This window comes from Pongo pygmaeus, chromosome 20 (assembly GCF_028885625.2).
Source record: "Pongo pygmaeus isolate AG05252 chromosome 20, NHGRI_mPonPyg2-v2.0_pri, whole genome shotgun sequence".
In the NCBI taxonomy this organism is placed as follows: Eukaryota; Metazoa; Chordata; class Mammalia; order Primates; family Hominidae; genus Pongo; species Pongo pygmaeus.
Genome location: NC_072393.2, coordinates 33,127,616 through 33,143,973, shown reverse-complemented (window position 1 = coordinate 33,143,973; position 16,358 = coordinate 33,127,616). Strand labels below are relative to the sequence as shown.

Here is a 16,358-nt window from a genome sequence, read left to right as displayed (position 1 = left end):
TCTCGATCTCCTGACCTTGTGATCCACCCACCTCGGCCTCCTAAAGTGCTGGGATTACAGGTGTGAGCCACCGCGCCTGGCCTATATATGTCTTAAGAGCACTTAACTCTGCTTCTTAGGCTTTTAAGAACATTTATGAGCCAGGTGTGGTGACTCATGCCTCTAATTCCAACACTTTGTGAGGTTAATGTGGGATAATTGCTTGACACCAGGAGTTTGAGACCAGCCAGGACAACACAGTGAGACCCTCATCTCTATAAAACGTATTTTGAAAATTAGCCAGGCATAGTGGTACACGCTTATAGTCATAGCTACTTCAGATGCTCTGAGGTAGGAGAATTGCTTGAGCCCAGGAGTTCAAGGCTGCATTGAGCTACAGTCATGCCACTGCACTCCAGCCTGAGTGAGAGCAATAATCTGTCTTTAAAAGAAAAAGAACACTTCTGGGTTATAAGTACCTCCTTTTCATTTCTCACCATTGACTGTTACAGTTTTAACTCTAAAGCCTAATTACTTTAATAAACTTTAAGAAAGTAAAATAAAAAGGTATTCAAATAAATTCATGAGTCATTCTACAAATTCTAGTCTTATGTAGAATTTACACTCTCAGTTTACCAAGTCTTATATATCCAAACCTTGAAAAACCTAATTTGTACTTCTCAGAGGCCTTGTCCTCACATGTAAAACAAGTATAATTCTTATATCAACAAATTCAAAACATTATGAGGATCAAATGAAATGCAAGAGCAATCTATATACTAAAAAATGAACAATAAATTACAAAGAAAAGCTTTCACAAGTTAACTCAAAAGCAAAAAATGAATGGTTAGCATTCACTGGAAAACCAATGCCAAAATAACACCTTGAGCAAATATGCACTTTGTCTACCCACTGAAGTTAAGGGAAAAACTGTCACACATCATCATCAAGAATCCCTTCCAATGTTGGTTTTTTTTTTTTACAGTAAGCAAATATATGTTTCCCCTGCCTTCTTTTATGTATATTACTGTACATTCTCCTCCTTGCTTTTTTTTTTTTTTTTTGAGATGGAGTCTTGCTCTGTTGCCCAGGCTGGAGTGCAGTGCGCAATCGCAGCTCACTGCAAGCTCCACCTATCGGGTTCACACCATTCTCCTGCCTCAGCCTCCCAAGTAGCTGGGACTACAGGTGCCTGCCACCAGGTCTGGCTAATTTTTTGTATTTTTAGTAGAGACAGGGTTTCACTGTGTTAGCCAGGATGGTCTTGATCTCCTAACCTTGTGATCCACCCACCTTGGCCTCCCAAAGTGCAGGATTACAGGCGTGAGCCACTGCACCCAGCCCTTCATTGCTTTTTTTTACATAATATAATCTGGAAATCACTCCACAGCAGTAAAGAGAGATTTCATTCTTTTTTATAGCTCCATAGTTCTCCTTTGCATTGTTGTATCAGTTTATTTTACCAGTCCCTTTCTAGACATTTGAGTTATTTCCAATATTTTGCTATTGAAAATAATAGAACAAAAATTTTGTGTTTATGTTATTTTATATTCATGGATACACCTTCTGGAAAAATTATTCACAGTAGAATTTCTGGATTAAATGCATTTACAGGGGATCTGTTCCAAGATGGTCAAATAGGAATAGCTCCGGGCTGCAGCTCCCAGCGTGATCGACGCAGAAGATGGGTGATTTCTGCATTTCCAACTGAGGTACCTGGTTCATCTCATTGGCACTGGTTAGACAGTGGGTGCAGCTCATGGAGGGCGAGCCAAAGCAGGGCAGGGCATCACCTCACCCAGGAAGCTCAAGGGGCCAGGGGATTTCCCTTTCCTAGCCAAGGGAAGCCATGACAGACTGTACCTGGAAAAATGGGACACTCCTGCCCAAATACTGTGCTTTTCCCAAGGTCTTAGCAACCGGCAGACAAGGAGATTCTCTCCCATGCCTGGCTTGGTGGGTCCCACACCCACGGAGCCTTGCTCACTGCTAGCACAGCAGTCTGAGATCGAACTGTGAGGTAGCAGCGTGGCTGGGGGAGGGGCATCTGCCATTGCTAAGTCTTCAGTAGGTAAATAAAGTGGCTGGAAGCTTGAACTGGGCGGAGCCCACTGCAGCTCAGTAAGGCCTACTGCCTCTATAGACTCCACCTCTGTGGGCAGGGCATAGCCAAACAAAAGGCAGCAGACAGCTTCTGCAGGCTTAAACGTCCCTGTCTGACAGCTCTGAAGAGAGCAGTGGTTTTCCCAGCACGGTGTCTGTGCTCTGAGAACAGACAGACTGCCTCCTCAAGTGGGTCCCTGACCCCTGTGTAGCCTAACTTGGAGACCCCTCCCAGTAGGGGCTGACCGACACCTCATACAGCCAGGTGCCCCTCTGAGATGAAGCTTCCAGAGGAAGGATTAGGCAGCAATATTTGCTGCTCTGCAATATTTGTTGTTCTGCAGCCTCTGCTGGTGATACCCAGGCAAACAGGGTCTGGAGTGGACCTCCAGCAAACTCCAACAGAACTGCAGCTGAGGGAACTGACTCTTAGAAGGAAAACTAACACAGAGAAAGGAATACCACCAACATAAACAAAAAGAACATCTACACCAAAACCCTACCTGTAGGTCACCAGCATCAAACACCAAAGGAAGATAAAACCACAAAGATGGGGAGAAACCAGAACAGAAAAGCTGAAAATTCTAAAAACCAGAGTGCCTCTTATCTTCCAAAGGATTGCTGCTCCTTGCCAGCAATGGGACAAAGCTGGACGGAGAATGACTTTGACGAGTTGACGGAAGTAGGCTTCAGAAGGTCAGTAATAACGAACATCTCTGAGCTAAAGGAGCATGTTCAAACCCATTGCAAGTAAGCTAAAAACCTTGAAAAAAGGTTAGACAAATGGCTAACTAGAATAAACAGTGTAGAGAAGGCCTTAAATGACCTGATGGGGCCAAAAACTATGGCACGAGAACTTAGTGATGCATTCACAAGCTCCAATAGCCAATTCGATCAAGAGGATGGAAGGGTATCAGTGACTGAAGATCGAATTAATGAAATAAAGAGAGAAGACAAGGTTAGAGAAAAAAGAGTAAAAAGAAATGAACAAAGCCTTCAAGAAATATGGGACTATGCGAAAAGACCAAATCTGCGTTTGATAGGTGTACCTGAAAGTGATGGGGAGAATGAAACCAAGTTGGAAAACACTCTTCAAGATATCATCCAGGAGAACTTCCCAAACCTAGCAAGGCAGGCTAACATTTAAATTCAGGAAATACAGAGAACACCACAAAGATACTCCTCGAGAAGAGCAACCCCAAGACACATAATTGTCAGATTCACCAAGGTTGAAATGAAGGAAAAAATGTTAATGGCAGCCAGAGAGAAAGGTCAGGTTACCCACAAAGGGAAGCCCATCAGACAAACAGTGGATCTCTCGGCAAAAACCCTACAAGCCAGAAGAGAGTGGGGGCCAATATTCAACATTCTTAAAGAAAAGAATTTTCCTTTGCTGTGCAGAAGCTCTTTAGTTTAATTAGATCCCATTTGTCAATTTTGGCTTTTGTTGCCAATGCTTTTGGTGTTTTAGACATGAAGTCCTTGCCCATGCCTATGTCCTGAATGGTAATGCCTAGGTTTTCTTCTAGGGTTTTTATGGTTTTAGGTCTAACATTTAAGTCTTTTATCCATCTTGAATTGATTTTTGTATAAGGTGTAAGGAAGGGATCCAGTTTCAGCTTTCTACATATGGCTAGCCAGTTTTCCCAGCACCATTTATTAAATAGGGAATCCTTTCCCCATTTCTTGTTTTTCTCAGGTTTGTCAAAGATCAGATAGTTGTAGATATGTGGCATTATTTCTGACGGCTCTGTTCTGTTCCCTTGATCTATATCTCTGTTTTGGTACCAGTACCATGCTGTTTTGGTTACTGTAGCCTTGTAGTATAGTTTGAAGTCAGGTAGTGTGATGCCTCCAGCTTTGTTCTTTTGGCTTAGGATTGACTTGGCGATGCGGCCTCTTTTTTGGTTCCATATGAACTTTAAAGTAGTTTTTTCCAATTCTGTGAAGAAAGTCATTGGTAACTTGATGGGGATGGCATTGAATCTGTAAATTACCTTGGGAAGGATGGCCATTTTCATGATATTGATTCTTCCTACCCATGAGCATGGAATGTTCTTCCATTTGTTTGTATCCTCTTTTATTTCCTTGAGCAGTGGTTTGTAGTTCTCCTTGAAGAGGTCCTTCACATCCCTTGTAAGTTGGATTCCTAGGTATTTTATTCTTTTTGAAGCAATTGTGAATGGGAGTTCACTCATGATTTGGCTCTCTGTTTGTCTGTTCAGAGTGAACAGGCAACCTACAAAATGGGAGAAAATTTTCGCAACCTACTCATCTGACAAAGGGCTAATATCCAGAATCTACAATGAACTCCAACAAATTTACAAGAAAAAAACAAACAACCCCATCAAAAAGTGGGCGAAGGACATGAACAGACACTTCTCAAAAGAAGACATTTATGCAGCCAAAAAACACACGAAAAAATGCTCACCATCACTGGCCATCAGAGAAATGCAAATCAAAACCACAATGAGATACCATCTCACACCAGTTAGAATGGCAATCATTAAAAAGTCAGGAAACAACAGGTGCTGGAGAGGATGTGGAGAAATAGGAACACTTTTACACTGTTGGTGGGACTGTAAACTAGTTCAACCCTTGTGGAAGTCAGTGTGGCGATTCCTCAGGGATCTAGAACTAGAAATTCCATTTGACCCAGCCATCCCATTACTGGGTATATACCCAAAGGACTATAAATCATGCTGCTATAAAGACACATGCACACGTATGTTTATTGCGGCATTATTCACAATAGCAAAGACTTGGAACCAACCCAAATGTCCAACAATGATAGACTGGATTAAGAAAATGTGGCACATATACACCATGGAATACTATGCAGCCATAAAAAATGATGACTTCATGTCCTTTGTAGGGACATGGATGAAATTGGAAATCATCATTCTCAGTAAACTATCACAAGAACAAAAAACCAAACACCGCATATTCTCACTCATAGGTGGGAACTGAACAATGAGAACACATGGACACAGGAAGGGGAACATCACACTTCAGGGACTGTTGTGGGGTGGGGGGAGGGGGGAGGGATAGCATTGGGAGATATACCTAATGCTAGATGACGAGTTGGTGGGTGCAGCGCACCAGCATGGCACATGTATACGTATGTAACTTACCTGCACGTTGCGCACATGTACCACAGAGCCTAAAGTATAATAATAATAATAATAATAATAATAATAATAATAAAAAGAAAAAAAAGAACCTAATTTGGGCCCAGGCTCCACTATTCACTCTCTGTGGAATTTTAGAGATGTCATTCATCTTCGAAGCATTATTTGAGATTGAATGCTTACCTCATTGGGAAGTCATTCACAGTCAGGCTGAGTCATGTGAATTCCCCTCTCCTGTTGCTCTAACATTTGCGCTCATTGTTTTGCATACAAGACAATGACTTACTCATAATGCTCAATTTAAATTTCTTCTTGATTGATCTACTAGATAAAATTTGCCTTGAGGTTCTTATTACAATACTCATTACAGCCACCATTAGAACATGGATTTTTAACTGTTCTCCCACTAATATAATTGCTGTTAGACTGACATGAATAATCTTTGCTCTCATTAACATAATAAAAAGCTGTTAGCTGCATTCTTTCAAAAAAAAAAAAAAGAAAAGAATTTTCAATTCAGAATTTCATATCCAGCCAAACTAAGCTTCATAAGTGAAGGAGAAATAAAATCCTTTACAGACAAGCAAATGCTGACAGAGATTATCACCACCCAGCCTGCCTTACAAGAGCTCCTGAAGAAAGCACTAAACATGGAAAGAATTAACTGGCACCAGCTACTGCAAAAACATGCCAAATTGTAAAGACCATCGATGCTATGAAGAAACTGCATCAACTAATGATGCAAAATAAACCAGCTAACATCATAATGACAGGAACAAATTCACACATAACAATATTAACCTTAAATGTAAATAGGCTAAATGCCCCAATTAAAAGACACAGACTGGCAAATTGGATAGAGTCAAGACCCATCAGTGTGCTGTATCCAGGAGACCCATCTCATGTGCAGAGACACACAAAAGGATCAAAATAAAGGGATGGAGGAAGATCTATCAAGCAAATGGAAAGCAAAAAAAAGCAGGAGTTGTGATCCTAGTCTCTCATAAAACAGATTTTAAACCAACAAAGATCAAAAGAGACAAAGAAGGCCATTACATAATGGTAAAGGGATCAATTCAACAAGAAGAGCTAACTATCCTATATATGCACCCAATACAGGAGCACCCAGATTCATAAAGCAAGTCCTTAGAGACCTACAAAGAGACTTAGACTCCCACACAATTATAATGGGAGACTTTAACAGCCCACTGTCAATATTAGACAGATCAACAAGACAGAAGGTTAACAAGGATATCCAGGAACTGAACTCAGCTCTGCACCAAGCAGACCTAACAGACATCTACAGAACTTTCCACCCCAAATCAACAGAATGTACATCCTGAGCACCACATGGAACTTATTTTAAAATTGACCCGATAATTGGAAGTAAAGCATTCCTCAGCAAATGTAAAAGAACAGAAATCACAACAAACTGTCTTTCACGCCACAGTGCAATCAAATTAGAACTCAGGATTGAGAAACTCACTCAAAACTGCACAACTACATGGAAACTGAAGAAACTGCTCCTGAATGACTAAACTGCTCCTGAATGAGTAAATAATGAAATGAAGGCAGAAACAAAGATGTTCTTTGAAACCAATGAGAACAAAGACACAATGTACCAGAATATCAGGGACACGTTTAAAGCAGTGTGTAGAGGGAAATTTATAGCACTAAATGCCCACAAGAGAAAGCAGGAAAGATCTAAAATTGACACCCTAACATCAAGAACTAGAGAAGCAAGAGCAAACAAATTCAAAAGCTAGCAGAAGGCAAGAAATAACTAAGATCAGAGGAGAACTGAAAGAGATAGAGACATGAAAAACCCTTCAAAAAATCAATGAATCCAGGAGGTGGTTTTTTGAAACGATCAACAAAATTGATAGACCACTAGCAAGACTAGTAAAGAAGAAAAGAGAGAAGAATAAAATAGATGCAATAAAAAATGATAAAGGGGATATGATCACTGATCCCATAGAAACACAAACTGCCATCACAGAATACTATAAACACCTCTATGCAAACAAACTAAAAAATCTAGAAGAAATGGATAAATTCCTCGACACATACCCCCTCCCAAGACCAAACCGGGAAGAAATTGAATCTCTGAATGGACCAATAACAGGCTCTGAAATTGAGGCAATAATTAATAGTCTACCAACAAAAAAAGTCCAGGACCATACAGATTCACAGCCAAACTCTACCAGAGGAACAAAGAGGAGGTGGTACCATTCCTTCTGAAACTATTCCAATCAATAGAAAAGGAGGCAGTCCTCCATAACTCATGAGGCCAGCATCATCCTGATACCAAAGCCTGGCAGAGACACAACAGAAAAAGAGAATTTAACACCAATATTCCTGATGAACATGGATGTGAAAATCCTCAATAAAATACTGGCAAACTGAATCCAGCAGCACATAAAAAAGCTTATCCACCACGATCAAGTTGGCTTCATCCCTGGGATGCAAGGCTGGTTCAACTTATGCAAATCAATAAACACAATCCATCACATAAACAGAACCAATGACAAAAACCGCATGATTATCCTAATAGATCCAGAAAAGGCCTTTGACAAAATTCAATAACCCTTCATGCTAAAAGCTCTCAATAAACGAGGTATTGATGGAACATATCTCAAAATAATAAGAGGTATTTATGACAAACCCACAGCCAATATCATACTGAATGGGCAAAAACTGGAAGCATTCCCTTTGAAAATCGGCACAAGGCAAGGATGCCCTCTCTCACCATTCCTATTCAACACAGTGTTGGAAGTTCTGGCCAGGACAATCAGGCAAGAGAAAGAAATAAAGGGTATTCAATTAGGAAAAGGGGAAGTCAAATTGTCCGTTTGCAGATGACATGATTATATATTTAGAAAATCTCATCATCTCAGCCCAAAATCTCCTTAAGCTGATAAGCAGCTTCAGCAAAGTCTCAGGATACAAAATCAATGTGCAAAAATCACAAGCATTCCTGTACACCAATAACAGACAAACAGAGAGGCAAATCATTAGTGAACTCCCATTCACAATTGCTACAAAGAGAATAAAATACCTAGGAATCCAACTTACAAGGGACGTGAAGGACCTCTTCAAGGAGAACTACAAACCACTGCTCAATGAAACAAAAGAGGACACAAACAAATGGAAGAATACTTGGGGAACCTACTCCCAGTATTTTAAAGTAGGTCCTTTCTATTCTCCGTTAAGTGTCGGCTGGCTGAGAAATAAAGAGAGACAGTACAAAGAGAGGAATTTTATAGCTGGGCCGCCAGGGGTGACATCACATATCGGTAGGACCATGATGCCCACCTGAGTCTCAGACCAGCAAGTTTTTATTAAGGGTTTCAAAAGGGCAGGGAGTGTAAGAACAGGGAGTAGGTACAAAGATCACATGCTTCAACGGGCAAAAAGCAGAACCACTGATAAGGGTCCAACAAAGATCACATGCTTCAGAAGGGTCCAACAAAGATCACATGCTTCAGAAGGAACAGGACAAAGGGCAAAAGCAGAACCACTGATAAGGGTCTATGTTCAGTGGTGCACGTATTGTCTTGATAAACATCTTAAACAACACAAAACCGGGTTCAAGAGCAGAGAACTGGTCTGATCACAAATTTACCAGGGTGGAATTTTCCCAACCCTAGTAAGCCCGAGTGTTCTGCAGGAGACCAGGGCATATCTCAGTCCTTATCTCTACTGCACAAGACAGACATTCCCAGAGCGGCCATTTATAGACCTCCCCCTCAGAATGCATTCCTTTCCCAGGGTATTAATATTAATATTCTTTGCTAGGAAAAGAATTTAGCAATATGTTTCCTACTTGCACATCCGTTTATAGGCTCTCTGCAAGAAGAAAAATATGGCTCTTTTTGCCCAACCCCACAGGCAGTCAGACCTTATGGTTGTCTTCCCTTGTTCCATAAAAATCACTGTTATTCTGTTCTTTTTCAAGGTGCACTGATTTCTTTTTTTTTGAGATGGAGTCTTGCTCTGTTGCCCAGGCTAGAGTGCAGTGGTGCGATCTCGGCTCACTGCAAGCTCCGCCTCCCGGGTTCATGCCATTCTCCTGCCTCAGCCTCCTGAGTAGCTGGGACTACAGCAAACACACATGTTTTGCAATCAGTTTTTACAGTTAACACAATTATCACAGTGGTCCTGAGGTGACGTACATCCTCAACTTACAAAGATAACAGGATTAAGAGATTAAAGTAAAGACAAGCATAAGAAATTATAAAAGTATTATTTTGGAACTGATAAACTTCCATATTAAGATGAAATCTTCACAATTTATGTTGTTCTGCTGCGGCTCCAGCCTGTCCCTCCATTTGGGGTCCCTGACTTCCTGCAACAGAAGAACAATCCATGCTCATGTATAGGAAGAATCAATATAGTGAAAATGGCCATACTGCCCAAGGTAATTTATAGATTCAATGCCATCCCCATTAAGCTACCAATGACTTTCTTTACAGAATTGGAAAAAACTACTTTAAAGTTCATATGGAACCAAAAAAGAGCCCGCATTGCCAAGACAATCCTAAGCAGAAAGAATAAAGCTGGAGGCATCACGCTACCTGACTTTAAACTATACTACAAGGCTACAGTAACCAAAACAGCATGATACTGGTACCAAAACAGAGATATAGACTAATGAAACAGAACAGAGGCCTCAGAAATAACACCACACATCTACAGTCATCTGATTTTTGACAAACCTGACAAAAACAAGAAATGGGGAAAGGATTCCCTACTTAATAAGTGGTGCTGGGAAAACTGGCTAGCCATACACAGAAAACTGAAACTGGATCCCTTCCTTACACCTTACACAAAAGTTAATTCAAGATGGATTAAAGACTTAAATGTTAGACCTAAAACCATAAAAACCCTAGAAGAAAACCTAGGCAATACCATTCAGGACATAGGCGTGGGCAAGGACTTCATGACTAAAACACCAAAAGCAATGGCAATAGAAGCCAAAATTGACAAATGGGATCTAATTAAACTAAAGAGCTTCTGCGCAGCAAAAGAAACTACCATCAGAGTGAACAGGCAACCTACAGAATGGGAGAAAATTTTTGCAATGTACCCATCTGACAAAGGGCTAATATCCAGAATCTACAAATAACTTAAACAAATTTACCAGAAAAAAACAAACAACCCCATCAAAAAGTGGGCAAAGGATATAAACAGACATTTATCAAAAGAAGACATTTATGCAGCCAACGGACACATGAAAAAATGCGCATCATCACTGGCCATCAGAGAAATGCAACTCAAAACCACAACGAGATACCATCTCACACCAGTTAGAATGGTGATCATTAAAAATTCAGGAAACAACAGATGCTGGAGAGGATGTGGAGAAATAGGAACACTTTTACACTGTTGGTGGGACTATAAACCAGTTCAACCATTGTGGAAGACAGTGTGGCAATTCCTCAGGGATCTAGAACTAGAAATACCATTTGACCCAGCAATCCCATTACTGGATATATACCCAAAGGATTATAAAGCATTCTACTATAAAGACACATGCACACATATGTTTATTGCAGCACTATTCACAATAGCAAAGACTTGGAATCAACCCAAATGTCCATCAATGATAGATTGAATTAAGAAAATGTAGTACATATATACCATGGAATACTATGCAGCCATAAAAAGGATGGGTTCATGTCCTTTGTAGGGACATGGATGAAGCTGGAAACCATCATTCTCAGCAAATTATCGCAAGGACAAAAAACCAAACACCACATGTTCTCACTCATATTTGGGAATTGAACAATGAGAACACTTGGACACAGGATGGGCAACATCACACACTGGGGCCTGTCGTAGGGTGGGGTGGGGGGGCTGGGGGAGGGATAGCTTTAGGAGAAATACCTAATGTAAATGACGAGTTGATAGGTGCAGCAAACCAACATGGCACATGTATACCTATGTATCAAACCTGCACGTGTGCACATGTACCCTAGAACTTAAAATATAATAAAATAAATAAATAAATGCATTTACAATGCTGTAAGATTATGTCAAAGTTTTCTTTATGGAGCTGAGCCACTTTGCATTTCCACCAGCAACACCTTCACAGCCACACCAAAGAATGTATTGGAAAGTTTTTGTAATTTCTCCCAATAAGAGAAATAGTTTTCATTTGCCTTTCTCTTATGTGTTAAGATGTGTTTAAAGATCATCTGCATTTTTTTGTGACTTGTCTATTGATCACTTTGTTACCTACTTCTGGATTCACTTAATTTCTTCAAGTCAGCCTGTTTCAGGTCCTTCTAATTTTTCTGTTCACTGTTGACTCTCATCTGAACCACTCCATCAGCCTCATAGCTGGTCTGCCTGCTTCCACCCTCACCTGCATCCCACCATATTCTCACAGAGCAGCTAATCTGATCTTTTTCTTAAAGAACTATCAGTATTCCCTGGGCTATATTCCTCCAATGGCTTCTCATCACAAAGTGTATAATCTTTGTCAAGGCTCATATTGCATACAAAGTCTTAACCCACCTGGTCTGCCTTTCACTCTGCTGCAGCCATCCTTGTGTCTTTCTGTAAGGTCTTAACCACCTGGCCTGTCTTTCAATCTGCTGCAGCCACCCTTGTGTTTTTTTGTCCTTTGGTCAAACCAAGTTTGCTTCCATTTAAGGAACTCAAAAGCAGCTATTCCTCTGTGTGGAAGCTCCCCACATCCTCACAAGGTTCCCCTCACTTTTAGAACTGCTCACATGTCACCTAAGGAAAGCAGCCAACTTCTGCCTCCTTCCCTACTGTAAAACCGCCCTCCTCCTCAATCCATTGCTCTGTTTTGCTTTCTTCTAAACATTTCACCACCTCACATTCTTTATTATTCAAGTGCTATTGATCCCTAGCTCCCTCTAGAATGTAAGGTTCAGAGTTAGGATGGGGAGTCTGTCTTGTGTAGTACCATTTGCCCTGCATCTGGAACACATATGCTCATTAGATATGTTTCAGTATACCTAAAACTAGTTAAGTTCTCCCAGTTTTCCCACATCTTCTAAGATTTCTTCTAGTGCTGTCTCCTGATTGGTCATCTAAGACAGCATCAGAACTCTTAAAGGGGCAGCTATACAGAACTGCCAAGAACCACAAAAGAGCTACCAAGAATCACAAAAACTTTAATGAGAAATGCTAATGTCCAGTGAAAAGTCAATGGTTAACTTCAGTTTGGCAAAGGAACATTTAATACTAAACTACCTTAACTACAAAATGACTCATCCCATTGATTTATGCCCTGAGACAAAAATATAACATCTGAATTTTATAGGGAGGTACAATGCATCAGTTATCAAAGTACATTTTTTATCTGTGTCCCCATGATCAAATAAAATGGAACTGTGTATGATGTTACTATAAAAGATATCCAATCATAAATGACAGGTAAATAAGTAATGCTCCAACCAGTCCATGGTATACCAAGATTCTATTAGAAGGCATGAAGTAGAACAGGGTGCAGGTGCACAGGCATGGAAAGACATCCTGGAGTGCTCTCTAGATGTCAAGCACTGTTTCAGGAACTTATGTCATTATTTCACTGTGTTAGGTAAAAGTTAGGAAGCAGCGCATATACAGTAATCTTGTTTTTGAAGAAATGTTATATTCACATGCATAAAGATTAAGAAAGAATCAATACCAGAATCATAATGAATGTTAGCTTTCAGTATTCTGAGTATAACAAATTACTTTTCTGTATTTTCTGTATGTTTTCCATTAAACATATTGGAAAGGAAGGCTTAAAATAGCTGCTGAAAAGAGGACAAGTCTGTTGCTCAGAGGCTTTTTCACTTCATATTGTCCATTCTTTCCTTCCCTCACCCCTAGGGTAGGGGAAAGAAATGGGTCACTGGAGAACACCTTTACCCCCAAAATTAGTAAAGCTTCTAAAGTCAGAACATAAAAGGCTGCATGAAAAATTGGTGAGTAATAGTGAAACTGGATAATAAGATCACAGTACCTTATTTTGTGTTACAGTTACTACCTTGAGTTACATTAGCTATGCTGCTAAATGAAGGTAAGGTAGTAAAAAACACTTTTGAGTAATCTGAAATCTATTCCAGGTTCTTAGAAACAGCTTTTTGAAATGCCTTAAATAAATCTTGTTCTTCTGAAATGTTTCAGGAGAGAAGACAAAAGTAGAGCATAACTTGTGTCTAACTTTTTCTAAACAACCAAAATAATTCAATTCCTCATTGTAAAAAACCAAAATGTTTCACATCTAAGTAGAAATTTCTCAGTTTCCAGGAATACCAATATAAAATTGTCTCAAATAAAGATTTTAAAAGCAAACTTTCAATGTGTCTATACTTTTATCATTTGGTGTTCTGCTGTGTTCCTATGAAAAGTTAATAGGCAAATGATAAAATTGAGATTTTGCTTATTGTTTTATCGAATTCCACACAAATACAATTAAAAAGACAAATTGAAATAAAAATTTAATGGTCATGGTAATCAACACAAAATGAGAAATTCTGTGCTCGCAAACTTTTTTTAAAGCTATTCTGCTGTAACACTCCTTATCACCCCATGCTTAATGCCTGGTTCCTTACCTGCCTCTTGCCACCTTTTCCTGTCCTATGCACTCTCAGCTTCAATTCACAGTAACCAAGAGAAATTCTTTAGAATTTATCAACTTGTTTATTTGAATGACAAACCTGAGCTATTTCACTACCTCTACTTTTATTCTTATCCATTGAAATAAATGTATAGACATGAGATAGGGCCAGGCAAGATAGCAGATGCCTGTAGTCCCAGCAACTCAGGGGGCTGTGGTGGAAAAATCTATTGAGCCCAGGCCAGCAATTTGAGTCCAGCACGGGTAACGTAGTCAGACTCTCCTTTATTTAGAAAAAAAATGAAGAGGTAAATGTTGCCTTTGAGTTGTGTAAAATGAACTTTAAATGGAATACATAATTTAAAAAATCATTTAAAAAATCATTTTAAAAGACAGGTCTACTTTACAGGTAAAATATAAGATGTATTCTGGAGTTTTAAAAACTTTAAAGAACTAAATTCAGCATATCTATCATTTCCATGTCATTCTGAGGACTTAAAAACCTTAGTTCTGTTTAGTAGCCGTCTTACTAGCCATTTAAGATCTCTTTTTGTTTCTTCATTAGCAATATAGGGAGAACATACAGAGGCCTTATCTGTATTTGGAGGGGCCAAATGAGACATACATAAAATGTGTTGTAGGCCGAGTGAGGTGGCTCACGCCTGTAATCCCAGCCCTTTGGGAGGCTGAGGTAGGCGGATCACGAGGTCAAGAGATTGAGACCATCCTGGCCAACATGGTGAAACCCCGTCTCTACTAAAAATACAAAAATTAGCTGGGTGTGTTGGCGCGCGCCTGTAGTCCCAGCTACTCAGAAAGCCGAGGCAGGAGAATCGCTTGAACCTAGGAGGTGGAGGTTGCAGTGAGCTGAGATCGCACCACTGCACTCCAGCCTGGCAACAGAATGAGACTGTGTCTCAAAAAAAAAAAAAAAAAAAAGTGAAAAAAGTGTTGTAAATCCTGAAGAATGACAATAAAGAGCCTATTTTGGGCTGTCAACCAAAACTACCCATCTACTAACTCATGTATAAAATCACTCAGTCTTACCTTACACTTCCAAGCAAAGCAGAAGTTTACACAAGTACTTACATCCTTTGTGGATAAAGGTATAATCAATTAATTCACATAACGTATTTATTTATTCTAAGACAATTCTGAAATATCCTGAAAAGTGAGTATAGTACATCCCAGTTACAAAGTCACATTAATCATGAGTCTTAATTATTCTACCTTTTTAAAAACTTAAGAACCCAACCAAAGTTTATATGGAAGAGCTACAAGACATTTCCTCTAAATTAATGAAATCTCTGACATTTAAATGAAACCAATGAACCAACTGGATTTAAATATCTTTACGATACAGTGTTTTCTATTTTGGAAGATTTACTTTTTATTCAAGACATATCGTTACCCAGAATTATTTTTACCTAGATTTATCTCTTTCCAAAATTTTAGAGGCAAAATTTTAAATGTTTCCTCTTTTCTACCTCCTCCCATCCCCCTGCCTCTCCCAGCAGTTTAAAGTCTGAAGAACTCCAACTCTCTTATCTTTGAACAAGATGCTTCTGGCAGGAGGGGGGAAAGAGGAACCACGGCAACAAACACTCTTGCGTAGTTAAGGTCTGGCATTTTGACTTTCTTTATTATTATTATTATTATTATTTTACTTTAAGTTTTAGGGTACATGTGCACAATGTGCAGGTTAGTTACATATGTATACATGTGCCATGCTGGTGTGCTGCACCCATTAACTCGCCATTTAGCATTAGGTATATCTCCTAATGCTATCCCTCCCCCCTACCCCCACCCCACAACAGTCCCCAGAGTGTGATGTTCCCCTTCCTGTGTCCATGTGTTCTCATTGTTCAATTCCCATCTATGAGTGAGAACATGCGGTGTCTGGTGTTTTGTCCTTGTGATAGTTTACTGAGAATGATGGTTTCCAATTTCATCCATGTCCCTACAAAGAACATGAACTCATCATTTTTTATGGCTGCATAGTATTCCATCCCTTTGAAAACTGGCACAAGACAGGGATGCCCTCTCTCACCACTCCTATTCAACATAGTGTTGGAAGTTCTGGCCAGGGCAATTAGGCAGGAGAAGGAAATAAAGGGTATTCAATTAGGAAAAGAGGAAATCAAATTGTCCCTGTTTGCAGACGACATGATTGTATATCTAGAAAACCCCATTGTCTCGGCATTTTGACTTTCAATCTTTACATTACAAATTGAAGTCTAAACTTATATTTCATCTCTTTGAAACTTTTGACCATGAACCACCCCACCTCTCTTTTAGAACAAGGAGGTAAATGAAGTCCAGAATAAATAAAAGGTAAATGAAGTCCAGAATAAATGTGGAGACCCATTTTGTGTTAAATTGGGAATTTTCTTTCTTTCTTTTTTTTTGAGACAGAGTCTCGCTCTGTCGCCCAGGCTAGAGTCCAATGGCACATCTCAGCTTCCTGAAACCTCTGCCTCCAAGGTTCAAGCAATTCTCCTGCCTCAGCCTCCCAAGTAGCTGGTACAGGTGCCCACCACCATGCCTGGCTAATATTTATT

At 39.7% G+C, this 16,358-nt stretch overlaps 1 protein-coding gene across 6 annotated transcripts in view; it reads right to left on the bottom strand.

The window, feature by feature from the left end:
* Positions 1–16,358, bottom strand: part of LOC129020805 (cyclin-Y-like protein 2) — a 75,314-nt gene that overhangs the window by 57,477 nt on the left and 1,479 nt on the right. The gene's annotated exons all lie outside the window — the stretch shown is intronic.